Source organism: Gossypium arboreum, chromosome 11 (genome assembly GCF_025698485.1).
Source record: "Gossypium arboreum isolate Shixiya-1 chromosome 11, ASM2569848v2, whole genome shotgun sequence".
Taxonomy (NCBI): domain Eukaryota; kingdom Viridiplantae; phylum Streptophyta; class Magnoliopsida; order Malvales; family Malvaceae; genus Gossypium; species Gossypium arboreum.
The window spans coordinates 136,170,579-136,183,839 of NC_069080.1; positions in this window are offsets into that span (position 1 = coordinate 136,170,579).

The following is a 13,261-nucleotide window of genomic DNA, read 5'->3' on the forward strand; positions in this document are numbered from 1 at the left end:
AGAATAGAAGGAAAAGTCCATGTTCATAACATGGCATTTAAGGAGGAATTGACGGTTAAGGATACCATGTAAGACCATGTCAAGACATGGCATTGGTAAGGCAAGGATCCCGTGTAAGACTATGTCAAGACATGGCATCGGTATTGATTAAGGACTCCATGTAAGACCACATCAAGATGTGGCATTGGCACTAAGATAAGGATACCATGTAAGACCATGTTTGGAACATGGCATTTAGTAAGATAAAGATATCATGTAAGACCATGCCAAGGCATGGCATTGATAAGTTCTATAAGGCAAGGAAATCATGTAAGACCATGTGAAGACATGGCATTGATGAGTTACTATAAGGAAAATGTGCCGTGTAAGACCATGCCAAGGCATGGCATTAGTGAGTTTATAAGGCAAGGAAACCAAGTAAGACCATGTTAAGACATGGCAATGGTAAGTTCAAAAAACAAAAGGTTCCCGAGTAATCCAAAGAGTAAGTCAAAGAAACGACAAGGTGAGAACATGAAGAAAGAGTACAGGTATGCATTTAAGGCTTATTTAATATTGAGATTGTAAGTAATTGAGATTATCAAGTATTAAGTAAGTGATGAGTTTTTAGTTATGCTTGTGACACTTTATGACATGATTGGCAATATGCCTATATTATAAAAGAGTACTCATGTGTTAAGTAAGATGTTGCAGGTATGAAAGCAAGCTATTAAGTAAGGTGCCTTTTGTATTCTGAGCCTTTGGTAAGGTTACCGATGAGTAAGATGGGAAAGTAAGAATTAAACATTATTTAAGAAAATTATGACAGCATAGTAGTAAGCTAAATTGATTGCTAATGCTTATTATTTTACATGTGAACTTATTAAGCTTTATAGGCTTACTTCTTTCACTTTCCCATGTTTCGGAGTACTTAAAAGCAAGCTTGGGTTGGAAGTCGTCGGAGATCACTTCACACTATCGACTATCAAGTTATCAAATGGGTATCTTCGTTTACAAACGTTCTAGTTTATGGCATGTATAGGGACTTAGCCATTTTGTGTATGTCCTTATGATATGGCTAAAGAATGGTATGTAAATATTTGATAATGATTAGCTATTGAAATGGCTAATGAAGAACATATTTCAGTGTTATGATTAGCTATTGAAATGGCTAATGAAGAACATATTTCGGTGTTATGTATGCCTAAATGGTAGTTAATACAAAGAAATCATGAAAAAGTGAAATTAGCATTAAAATAGTATTGAACAGCAGCAGTGACATGACCTTGAAAAATCACCAAGAATAGTAGAAATGGAATTAGGTGATGAATGAGATATAGAATTAAATATTATTGAGTCTATTTTCATATGAAAGAAACAAAGTAAGCAAAATAAGTGTATATTAAGAGATATTTGAATTTTAGTGAGACAGGGTCAAAGCAATTTCTGAATCCCCTGTTCTGACTTTATAAATTCACTAAAAATTTTACAAAAAGAATTAGGAGTTATAGTTTATATTTCTAGATTCCTTAGTGAATATACTTTTGAGAGAAACAAAACGGCATGGTTATTTGAACTCTGTACAGGGATAAAATTGATTTGTAGTGAGGAGAGGTTAGAGTAGTTGAACAATGCAACAGGGAAAACTTTAACTAATAAACTGTACTAATTGGCTAGACCAAAAATTTTGGAAAAAAATAGTAACAAAATATATGAGTCTAGTTTTAGGGAAAATTCACAAATTTAAATTTTGAGTTTTGTGACTCGAGTTATGATTTATTTAGTGACTATGACGCATGTGGGTAGTTTTATAAGGAATAATGAAATAAATTGTTTTGATTTATCTAAGTATTCGAAAAAATTTTAATGTTCCCGGTTTGGTCCCGAACCGTTTCAATTGCATGTTTTAAGGTCTCAAGGGCTCTTTTTAGGGACATATTGAATGAATGTAAATAAATTAATTTTAAAAGTAAATTTTGTGCCCTGAATTAGTAAGTTAAGTTAGGTAACGCCTCGTGCTCGACTCCAGCGACGGTCTCTGGCAAGGGGTGTTACATTTATTGGTATTAGAGCAAAGGTTGAATCAGTTCTCGAAATATTCAGTATGAGTAAGAGTCTAGCTATACATGTCATATTGAACTATGATAGTGTGACGACTCCTGACCCAGATATAAAATGTTTTGTGAGACAAATGCTTACTCCATCCGAGCTAAGTTTGATAGTACAGACAGTATGTTTATGATGAGTTGAGGCACATAAAATGTAAGAATAATGGTTCATGATGTTTATGTGATAATGAATAAATTGTGAATAAGAATTGTTCGGGAAATATGAAAGATGAGATAAGATGAAAGGAAAGTTTATATTGAGATAAATGTTCATGTTAATTTGGCATTTGTATGATGTTATATGTATAACTAGAGAAGTTAAGTGAATGCTATGAGTAATTTTACTCGAGATTTATGAATGCATGTATAAGTGCACTAATTTGCATAAGATGTGTAGCACCCCAAACCCGGCCCAGAAGTTATAGCCGGATCGGGCATGCCACATCAAAAACGTAAAAAAAAAAAATTCCATTCTAAGTCCAGAAAATCGTACTTGATGTTCAAAAGATTAATTCATTAAGGGTTAAAGTGAATGGAAGCTGTGCACCAGGTAGGAAACCGGAAAAGAGGTGGTGAGTCCATCGGACCGCTAATACCAAGCTCCCTTCGGATCCAATCCTAGACATGCATACCGCCATTGCCACACCTTAACGTCATGGATATTTCTAGGAAAACCGATTTGATTAAGTCATTTTTAGGAAAAGTGATTAATTTTGGAAAAATACTTTCATTGCGGAAGCTTTGCTTGTTGTCATGTTATTTTGAAATCAACTGTTGTTTTTGAAAACGCGCCCTAAAGCTATCCAGTTTCAACAGTTAAATATAAGTATTACCTATCTTAGTAATACATATTAAAACCATCAAAAATAATTAAGCGGCCTTATTACATTTAAAAGCCCAAAAACTTCAAACGTAAATAAAAGGATGTCCAGTTCACGGAAGAAAATCAAACTTTCGAGCGGTGGCCACTCGAATTCCCTCACGACTCCAAGCCCACTATGGTTGGGGATTTCTGCGTGGATGAAAATAAAAGGGGTGAGTTTGGGGAAACTCAGTGTGTAAGGAAAACCCATTCAAAGTCCAAGTCACTCAAGCCCATTGGGCCTAAGCCCATTCAGTGTATAAGTGGTACTGGGCGAGCCCTTTTCAGATTATAATAAACCGGGCCTTAGCCCTTATTCAGATAACAAGATGGCCCATAGGCCCATTTCAAAATACATGCAACATCAGAAACATATGCAAGCCCATTTGGGAGACTACTCAACCCACCAACCACTACACTCCACCCGTACCAGCCATACACTCCATGTGGGATAGCTCAACCCACCCAAATTTAACACTCCACAGTTTGCAAAGATTATCGCTCGATTATCGATAGAATTGAGGCAAAGCCTCCAAGACGTGGACAAGCCACTTTCAGTACTTCCTCCGTCAATATCCCGGTCCATTCATCGATAATAACAACATGGCATGCGATAAATAACAACAATCAAACATGCATTTAGGTCAATTTAACCCTAGGGTATTTCGGTAATTTATCTACTAGGGTAAACGTAAATTTTCCACTTTTAAAGGTATTTCAGTAATTTATTTATTTTAGGGTTTTTCATGCATATTCCTACTTTTCACGTACTAACAGAATCACGTACTGAGGGTTCTTACCGAATTGGGCCCGTTGGCCCATCATTCCAATTTTGGCCCATTAAGCCCAAAAATATTGAGGGCACAGAAATCATGCACTTTGCAGTCCAAACATTGTAACTTACCAAAAACATTAATTGATTTACCTCACGAGCATTCGCACACTCGTAAATCTACAAAATACCGGTTTTCGGCATTTCGGCTTTTCGACTTTTGCCGATCTAGACTAAGAAAGAGGGTGTTAGTTACACACATTTGTTTATGACGATATGCTCACGAGATCCACACACGAACCGCCTACAATTGGATTACTAACACGTTAATCTAACTATTCAAATACGAACTACGTATTAATCCCTTACAATATTCGGCCAACCACACCTACAGATCATAGTAAGCTTATAAGAAATCAATAAGCAACCCATTAACAAATTTTTGTCAATGTTTACCACATAATTATAATTTCACTGCAAGCTGTCTTCTTGAGCAACAGTCACTAAATCATTTATAACTGGAGCTACGAAACTCCAAATCAAGTTCCGTTAATTTTCCCTGAAAATAGACTCATATATCTTCTATCCATAAAATTTTCAGAATTTTTGGTTTATCCAATCAATACCAGATTTTTCTCAAAGTTTCCCATGTTTCACTGTTTGACTAATCTGACCACTCTTCATTACGAATCAAATTTCTCATTGTACAGAATTCAAAATATGTTCTTGTTTATTTCATTAGAAACTAGACTCAATAAGCTTTAATTACATAATTTATTCAGCTTCTAATTCATCTCCCACAATTTATGGTGATTTTCCAAAGTCACGTTACTGCTGCTGTCCCAAGCAGATTTATTACCAAATCACTCTTTCATACACCTATCTTGCATGCATGTTATTTAAACATGTATATCACCAATCAATCATCACATATCTATGATTTTTACTTAAGCATAATCTCCATTTCATCATTTTAAAGCACAACATGTTAGCCGATTTTTCCTTTAGCATCTAAGGCACATGCATGCTCATTTGTTTGGCTCAACTTCACCTATCTTCCATTTTTCATCAAAAGAACATGAAACAACAACCATTTCCTTCATTTTAATTCATGACTAAATGCTCACAACACAACTAAAAATCAAAATATGCTTCAAGAGTTAAGATAGAATCAAGAAGAACTCATGAACATCAAGATAGAAGCAAACTACCATGAACTTACCTTCAATTTTCTTCCCAAGTGACCGAACATTTAAGAGCTTTCTCCTTTCCTTTCTCTTCTCTAACTTTAGGCTAGGATGAACAAAGATGGACAAAACTTTGTTCTTTTCACCCCTTTTCTTTTAATAAAACTTCATATTTCATCCATTTAATTCTTTAATACAAAAGACATGAATTTCTTATCATGAAACATTTACCTAAACCATTATCATGAAACATTTACCTAACCCATTATCATGGAATATTTACCTAATCCATTATCATGGAACATTTACCTAACCCATTATCAATTTGTATCAATTTGTACCATAAATTATGGATATCAAGTACTCATATTGTCTACAACAACATGATGGCTAGCCACTTCATGTAAAATGGGAGGTTTGTCATGCAAATCCTCCTATTTTGCACTCCTATTTATTTGGCCACCTCAATTTAGCCTATAGCATTTTCAAACATTTTCACATAAGTCCTATTTCATAATTTCACTCCATTTTTCTTATGGAACAAAAATTAACTAAAATTACCGGGTTCTATCTTAAGCTTGGGCCTTCTAGAGGCCCACAAACATAATTAAACCTATGCCAACATTCACAGAATTCCCAAAAATTGGGGCGTTACAAGATGATTATGAAGTCATTGTATTATGAACGTGCATGTTAAGTTGGTCGAAGCAAATTGTATAATTGTGATAATATTTTAATATGATGAGTGTTAAGTTATATGCATGAATATGTAAGAGGTAAGTCAGAGGTGTTATAACCTCACCCCCCTTATCAACAAGGTAATTCAAAATGAGATTTCATGAAATTCAGATTGAATAGGCTAAAGTGGAAAACTAAAGAGTTCAGTGACAGATTTATTGATGATGTAATCAAAATTGAGAATGATTTAGCAAATGAACACAGTTGCAGAAAGGATGTAAGGTTAATAATAAAATCATCCGGATAACTGAAATGTCATAGTAAAAGAAAGGTCAGGCTCAGCTAATGCACTCATTCAAGTATGATGTGTAAGGTTTATGATTGCTAGATTTTCTTCCGAATAAATTCCAACTATGAATGGGATAATGTGAATTCAGTAATAACAGAATTAGACAGAGGAATAATAATTGAGACGTATTAATAGTTGAATGTAGAGTTTATAGTTGAGAAATTATAGAAAAATCTTTTCCGACTATAATATGTGTACATTTACTTTCAAAGATATATATAAATATATGCAAGATCATATATGCAATTCCTGCAGTATGAGAATGTTAGTTAAATTTACAGACAGATGAAAGTATTATAGTTTGTTTGAGCTGTGATTGATATTGCTCGACTCCGACGACGGTCTCGAGTAAGGGGTATCAAATATTTATTGCATAAAATAAAAATCAAATAATAGAATTCATCATAAGGTTCATCTTTCCTAGGTATCTAGGGAATTAGTTCATAATTGTGAATAAACACATCTTAAAGATAGAATATCCACAAGAAATAAAGAAACTCATAAAAACTTCAAAGAAATTAAAAGGAGGTCTTCAATCTGTTAGTACAAATCTTCGGTGAGGAAAATCTCGAACAGACGAACAGAACTTGAATAGAGCTCGAACAGAAGAAGAAATAGGACAAGGCTCCAAGTCGTGTATCAAACCACTATCTTTAAGGTTATATTCGCCCTTACCTATCTTCGGTGTGCAAATGAGTTCCAAGCAAATTAACCTCGAGGATACAATGAAGCCAATGACTATTTGCGTTTTGCACTGACAAGAATAGCCCACACCACACTGAGTAATTGTATGAAAAGAAACTTAATTTCTATAAAGGATTTCTGCAGTAATAGTTTATAGAATAATCTAATAATATTAGAAAACGAAAGAAGGAAAGAAAGAATATTAGAATTTGATGGTATAATTTCCAAATGAAATCTCATTCCTATTTATAAGAATTTTCATGTCTCTTCATAGAGACATCTTTCATCAATAGGTGTCTTTCTAAATAATAATGTCTTTAAAATAAACACATAATTATTCATTTAATTATAACTATTCAAATAAAATTATTTATTCTTTTCAAAAAATCAAACAATATAATCTTTTGATTAATTACACCCATTCATTTATAGTTTTCATTTATAGTTATTCGAACACTATAAATATTTGAAAATGTTCCAACACAATCTTGATAGAAATCTACTTCAGAGTTGGCTTCAATAGTGTTCTTCGAGTTGTTCTCTTAAATATTCTCTAATGCGTCCGTATTCTCTTCTTCTATTTGGTATTTATAGACTTTAGATTGCCTAGAAAGCTTAAAAATTACATTTTTCTGTGTGTTTAGGATGCGAGTCGCGAATTTGACATGGTTTGGCACATGGCCGTGTGTCCAGCCCGTATGAGAAGGCCCAGCCCGTGTGGCTCCTAAAATCTACTCTTTTTGTTTGATTTTCGCTTATTTTTCGCTCATTTTGCTCCTAAATGCTCTCCTAAGTATAGAAACATGAATTCAGAGGATTAGGAGCATAAAATTCACCAATTTGCATAAAAAATCATCTAAAAACGCATTAAAAACGGGATTAAAATATGTTACTTTTATCACTTATTAGTTATCACTATTTTAATTAACTTATTTTACATTTTTTTCCTAAGGATGGTGAAAGATTTGATATCGTTATCTATATGAAATTGAGAAATAAATCCACTCTCAAAATTTGCTTTTTGATATTTGCTTGGGGATGATTTCCTTCTCTTCATTACAAATGATGTTTATAATCATTACTTCTCATTCATGGTAACGTAAGTCAATCTAATCAACTTCTTTTGAAATTTGATTTGATTTCTATTAAAATTTAAATTTATATAATTCACTATCTGTATCTCTATGAATTTATAAAACCCTTCATGCATTTAGTTATTGGAATTTTTATGTGGAGATAAATATTTTTTAATAGAATTGATTGGTTTAATTTTGATTTTGATTAAGATATATGATTATTACGGCATGCAAGTAAAAATACTTACTTGCCATAAACTTTAGGATATTCACCCTATTTGTGATAATTTCATATCATTGTAAAATTTGAAATGAAATTATGTCACAAGAGGTTGAGGTTAGAAAATGTTTATATTTAAACCTTTAAAGTTGTAAAGTTACTTTAATTTGACAGTATAATATTTTATATTTTGTTGTGTTATGGTATATAAAATATATAATATCTAACCACAATGATTTATTAGTAACATGAATTTATTATTTGTTATGTTTATTATATGTTTTATTTATACCTATTCATTTTATATGAATAAATAAAATTTTAGAATATCGAATTTTTTAATCATTCATGTTAAAAAGAATTGCAAAACTATATATTATTTAAAATAATTTAAGCATTCATTAAGGTTATATAATAAAATAATTATATGCTCTCAAGAGCTAATATTGCATCAAACTGTAAAAAAAAAAAAGGGTCTTTAAAAGCTAATATTTTACCTCCTTGTGATGCAATTTTTGTAAAATATAATATCATTTTTCAGATCAAGAAGATATATGTTGAATAAAACATTCATGTGTTTTACATTAAAACCATATACAAAAATAACATAAGATACTCATGTATTTGTATTATATATATTCCCGAAGGAATACATTACTCTATATGATTGAAATATCTAATGTTCTCCTGTAGTAGCAATATTGTGAAAATGACTTTAAAAGTATTTTCAAACGATCTCATACCTTCTAGTGGCTAAGCAAAATAATAAGTTACTAAGGAAAAACTATGGAATTTTTCCCACTAGTTTTGCTTAATTTCCTAAAGTGAATGTATTAGTACATAACAATTACGAAAAATGAAAATATAGAGATCATTATTATTGTTGTAATTAAGGATGTGGTTGGAGACGTACTATAAACCGTTATCAAGGTGGTTATAATAGTGGTACTTCTAACCACTAGAAAAAGAATAATAATGAAAAATAAGAAAATTGTGGTCAAAATATGTGAAGATTTTGACATATTCTCTGAAGTGAATATTGCAAATAATTATTTGCAAATTATATTTCTTTTATGAAGTTAATAATATTATGGACTTCAGATTGATGTAGACATTTTCAGAAGTAAATGTCACAAAATTGCTTATATGTGAACAGAAAATAAAAAGAATGACGATAAAATTATTATTTGTCAAAATTTATATTTACATTATTAGTACAATTGAAAAACATGATTAAGTAAACCAGAAGTTTACTGATACAAATACATTTACTATTTGGCGTGACCAGTTAGACCATCCTGGATCCTGAGCCTAAATCTATTGAGGAATGTAAAAATAGAAAAGATTGGCCAAAATGGAAAGATGCAATTCAAGCAGAATTGAATTCACTTTCTAAACGTGAAGTTTTTGGACCTATAGTCCAAACACCTAAAGGTGTTCCGGTAGGATATAAATGGGTATTTGTGCAAAAATGAAATGAAAAAAAAATGAAACCGTAAGATATAAAGCATGACATAGCACAAGGATTTTCGCAAAGGCCCAATATTAATTGTGAAGAGACATATTCTCATATGGTGGATGCAATCACATTTAGATATCTTATTAGTCTAGCAGTACGTGAAAAACTTGGCATGCATCTAATGGATGTTGTTGCAGCCTATTTATATGGTACACTTGATAGTTAAATTTATATAAAAATCCTTAAAGGATTTAAAATCCCAGAAAGATATAGAGTTTCTCGGGAAAACTGCTCGATCAAATTAAAGAAAAATTTATATAGATTAAACAATCTGAACATATGTGGTACAATTGTCTTAGTGAATTCTTGTTAAAATATGGTTACAAAAACGATCCAATTTGTCCATGTGCCTTTACAAAAAGGTTTGAATAAAATTTTGTGATAATTGTTGCTTATGTTGATGATCTAAACATTATTGGAACTCCTAAAAAGTTTCAAAATACAATAAATTGTTTAAAGAAAGAATTTGATATGAGAGATATTGAAAAAATAAAGTTTTGTCTTGGTTTACAAATCTAGCATTTAAAAGATGGAATTCATGTTTATCAATTAATTTATATAAAAAAGATATTAAAGAAATTTTACATGGATAAAGCACTCATTGAGTACTCTGATGGTTATACAATCATTAGATGTGAATAAAGATCAATTTTGTTCTTGCGAGAATGATGAAGAGTTTCTTGGTCCTTAAGTACCATATCTAAGTGCCATAGGGGCATTGATGTATATTGCAAACAACACAAAACTTGATATAACTTTTGTTGTAAACTTGTTAGCAAGATCTAGTTCTTCTCCAACACGTAGACATTGGAATGGAATTAAACATGTATTTAGATATCTCAGAGGGACCATTGATATGTGGTTATTTTATTCAAATGATTCAAAATCCCTATTAGTTGGCTATGCTGACGCTGGATACTTATCAGATCCACATAAAGGTCGATCTCAAAAAGGATATTTATTTACATGTTAGGGTACTGTCATATCATGGTGTTCAACAAAGCAAACGTTACCTGCCACTTCTTCAAATCATATAAAAATAATTGCAATGCATGAGGCAAGTCGAGAGTGTGTTTGGCTAAAGTTATTGACTCAACATATCCAGAAGATATGTAATTTGTCGTTACAAGAAAAAATGTCAACTATCTTTTATGAAGATAATGCAGCATGTATAGCTCAATTGAAGGGTGGTTACATCAAAGGTGATAGAACGAAAAATATTTCACCAAAATTATTCTTCACCTATGATCTTAAGAAAAGAGGTGATATAAATATTCAACAAATTCGTTCTAGTGATAATTTAGAAGATCTTTTTACTAAGGCATTACCAACTTCAACATTTGAAAGACTAGTATACAAGATTGGAATGTGTCAACTCAAAGATGTAATGTAATGTTATCATTAGGGGGAGTTTAAAACAAGTTGTATTCTTTTCCTTTAACCAAGGTTTTGTCCCATTAAGTTTTCCTAATAAAGGTTTTTAATGATTTGGCAGCTTGTAATAGAAGATTGTGTACTCTATTTCCTTCATTAGGTTTTTATTCCATAGAGTTTTTCCTAATAAGGTTTTAACGAGGCACATAATTTACCAATAAACATCTAAGGTGGAGTGTTATGAATATCTTATTAAGTGGATGTCCATCATCATCAAGATAAAATTTTGGTATACTTTAAATTCTAATAACTCTTTTATACTTTTTATGTCTATAAATAGAGACTTTGATGAAGCATTGTAATCATCCCATTGATCAATAAAATACTTTCTCTATTACTTCGCATAATTTCTTTATTCTTTAGGAGAAAGGATTGTATGAAACAGTGGCGCCATGTCATCTGTATCTCTTTCCAATAGTTTTATGCCACATTAGTATTCTTATCCTAAATTTCAGGATTTTATCCTGAATTTTAGTATTTTAATTTGGATTTGATTTTTTTCAGGATAAAATCCTGAAATTCAGGATAAGAGTACTGATGTGGCATAAAACTATTGGAAAGGGATACAAATGACGTGCCGTCACTGTTTCATACAATCCTTTCCCATTCTTTAGTCTCTCTATCTCTCTTTATTTTATAAAACTATTTTAATTATATAAAATTTGAGTTTTATAATAATTTAATGAATATATAAATTTTATATATGAATAATAAAAATTAATAAAATGTAATTTTATGAATAAAATTATTATTTTAACATAAATAAAAATTTAATATATATTTTATTATTTATTATGAAATATAATTATTTATCTTATATATACAATTTAATTTAACATCCTTAATATTCTTTTTCCTAACAACTAGGTTAGAATTCAAACACAGAATAAATTGTGAAACTAAACTGCTTTCATTTAAACAAAACAAAACTAGGTATGAAGAGGAAGCAGCAAGGGCTTATGATATAATAGTCATAGGCGGAAAGATACGGTTGAGTATGTCTCATATTTTAGTCAAATTTAATAGATAATCTCCCAATTAAACTCTATATATTTGTTTTACTTGAACTCTAGATTATTATATTATTATTTGACATATAAATTTAGCTTATTAATAGGTTCTTTTACAACCTTAGAAAATATATCTATTAAAATATTAGAACTCATAATACTTTAGAGATTTGTGTTTATATTTTGAGGGTTATTTGTTTTCAAATTTTGAGGTTTAGTTTTTATCTTCATCTTTTGTACTAGTTTTTATCCTTAATTTTTTTTATCTTGTGTTTATACTAATTTATATTTGTAAAATAAAATATTTGAAAGGACTTATGCAGGGATAGAAAAGTAAAATTTTTATTTTATGCATTATTAAAACTAAAATTAGTATTGAATTTTGTTTTATTGAATACTGAATAATCAATTTAAATCAATTAAAATTATCAAGTTTCCAATTAAAATTGCCGAATTTGACAGCATTTTCTTCCTTCCCAAATATGCATAAATCAGAATTAAATATTACTATTTTTGCTCGCCAAATTAAGCATCATTAATATACTTAACCGGAAATAATTACTATTAATTTACAAATAAATTGTTCTTATCAATGAAAAATTGGTAACAAACATGACCTGGAAATTACAATATAATTATATTTTGTTAACAAATAAATATGATTTCCCAAATAATTTATATTAACAAGGGTAATCTATAAAAATAGTCACTTTTGTTTGCCTCATATTACATTTTAGTCACTTATGTTTGAAATGTTACTTTTTAATCATTTATGTTATTATCTTGTTACGAAGTGATCACCCTACCGTTAGGTTTCGTTATCTCCCTAATGGTAATCCTATGTGACAGTCCAACTAGATTTGAAGTGTCAACTTGGATTTCCAAATGGGATAAAAATAGATTTTTAATTAAATAAATTTAATTAATTAAAAATTTTAAACACTAAACCTTAATTAAAAACTGTTCATCTCTTTTTTTTTCTTCATCTCTTCTGTTTTTAGTTTTTTTTTTCATTTTACTCGAAAAGATTGCAAGGTAATTCACCACAAAATCAACAATAAGAAAGAATAATCTGGAATACCCACAAAGAGATTGTGAACATACAAGTTGATTCAGATAAAAAAAATCTGATTGAGAAACCAATTATTCAAGAACTGTGAAAGAACTAGAAAATATAATGATTAGGAACAAGAACAGTGAAAGTAATAGCCCTTTTCTGAAAAATTTACAATTAGCTTGAATGAAACATGTTCATGAAAACATGTTTCTAGTTACATTTTATGGGATGTCTACCAACGCAAAATAAAATACATGTTCATAAACAATTTCAAAAGTCGAGGAAAATATCTTCTAAATTTCCTCTGTATTCTCTTTAGAAAAGCC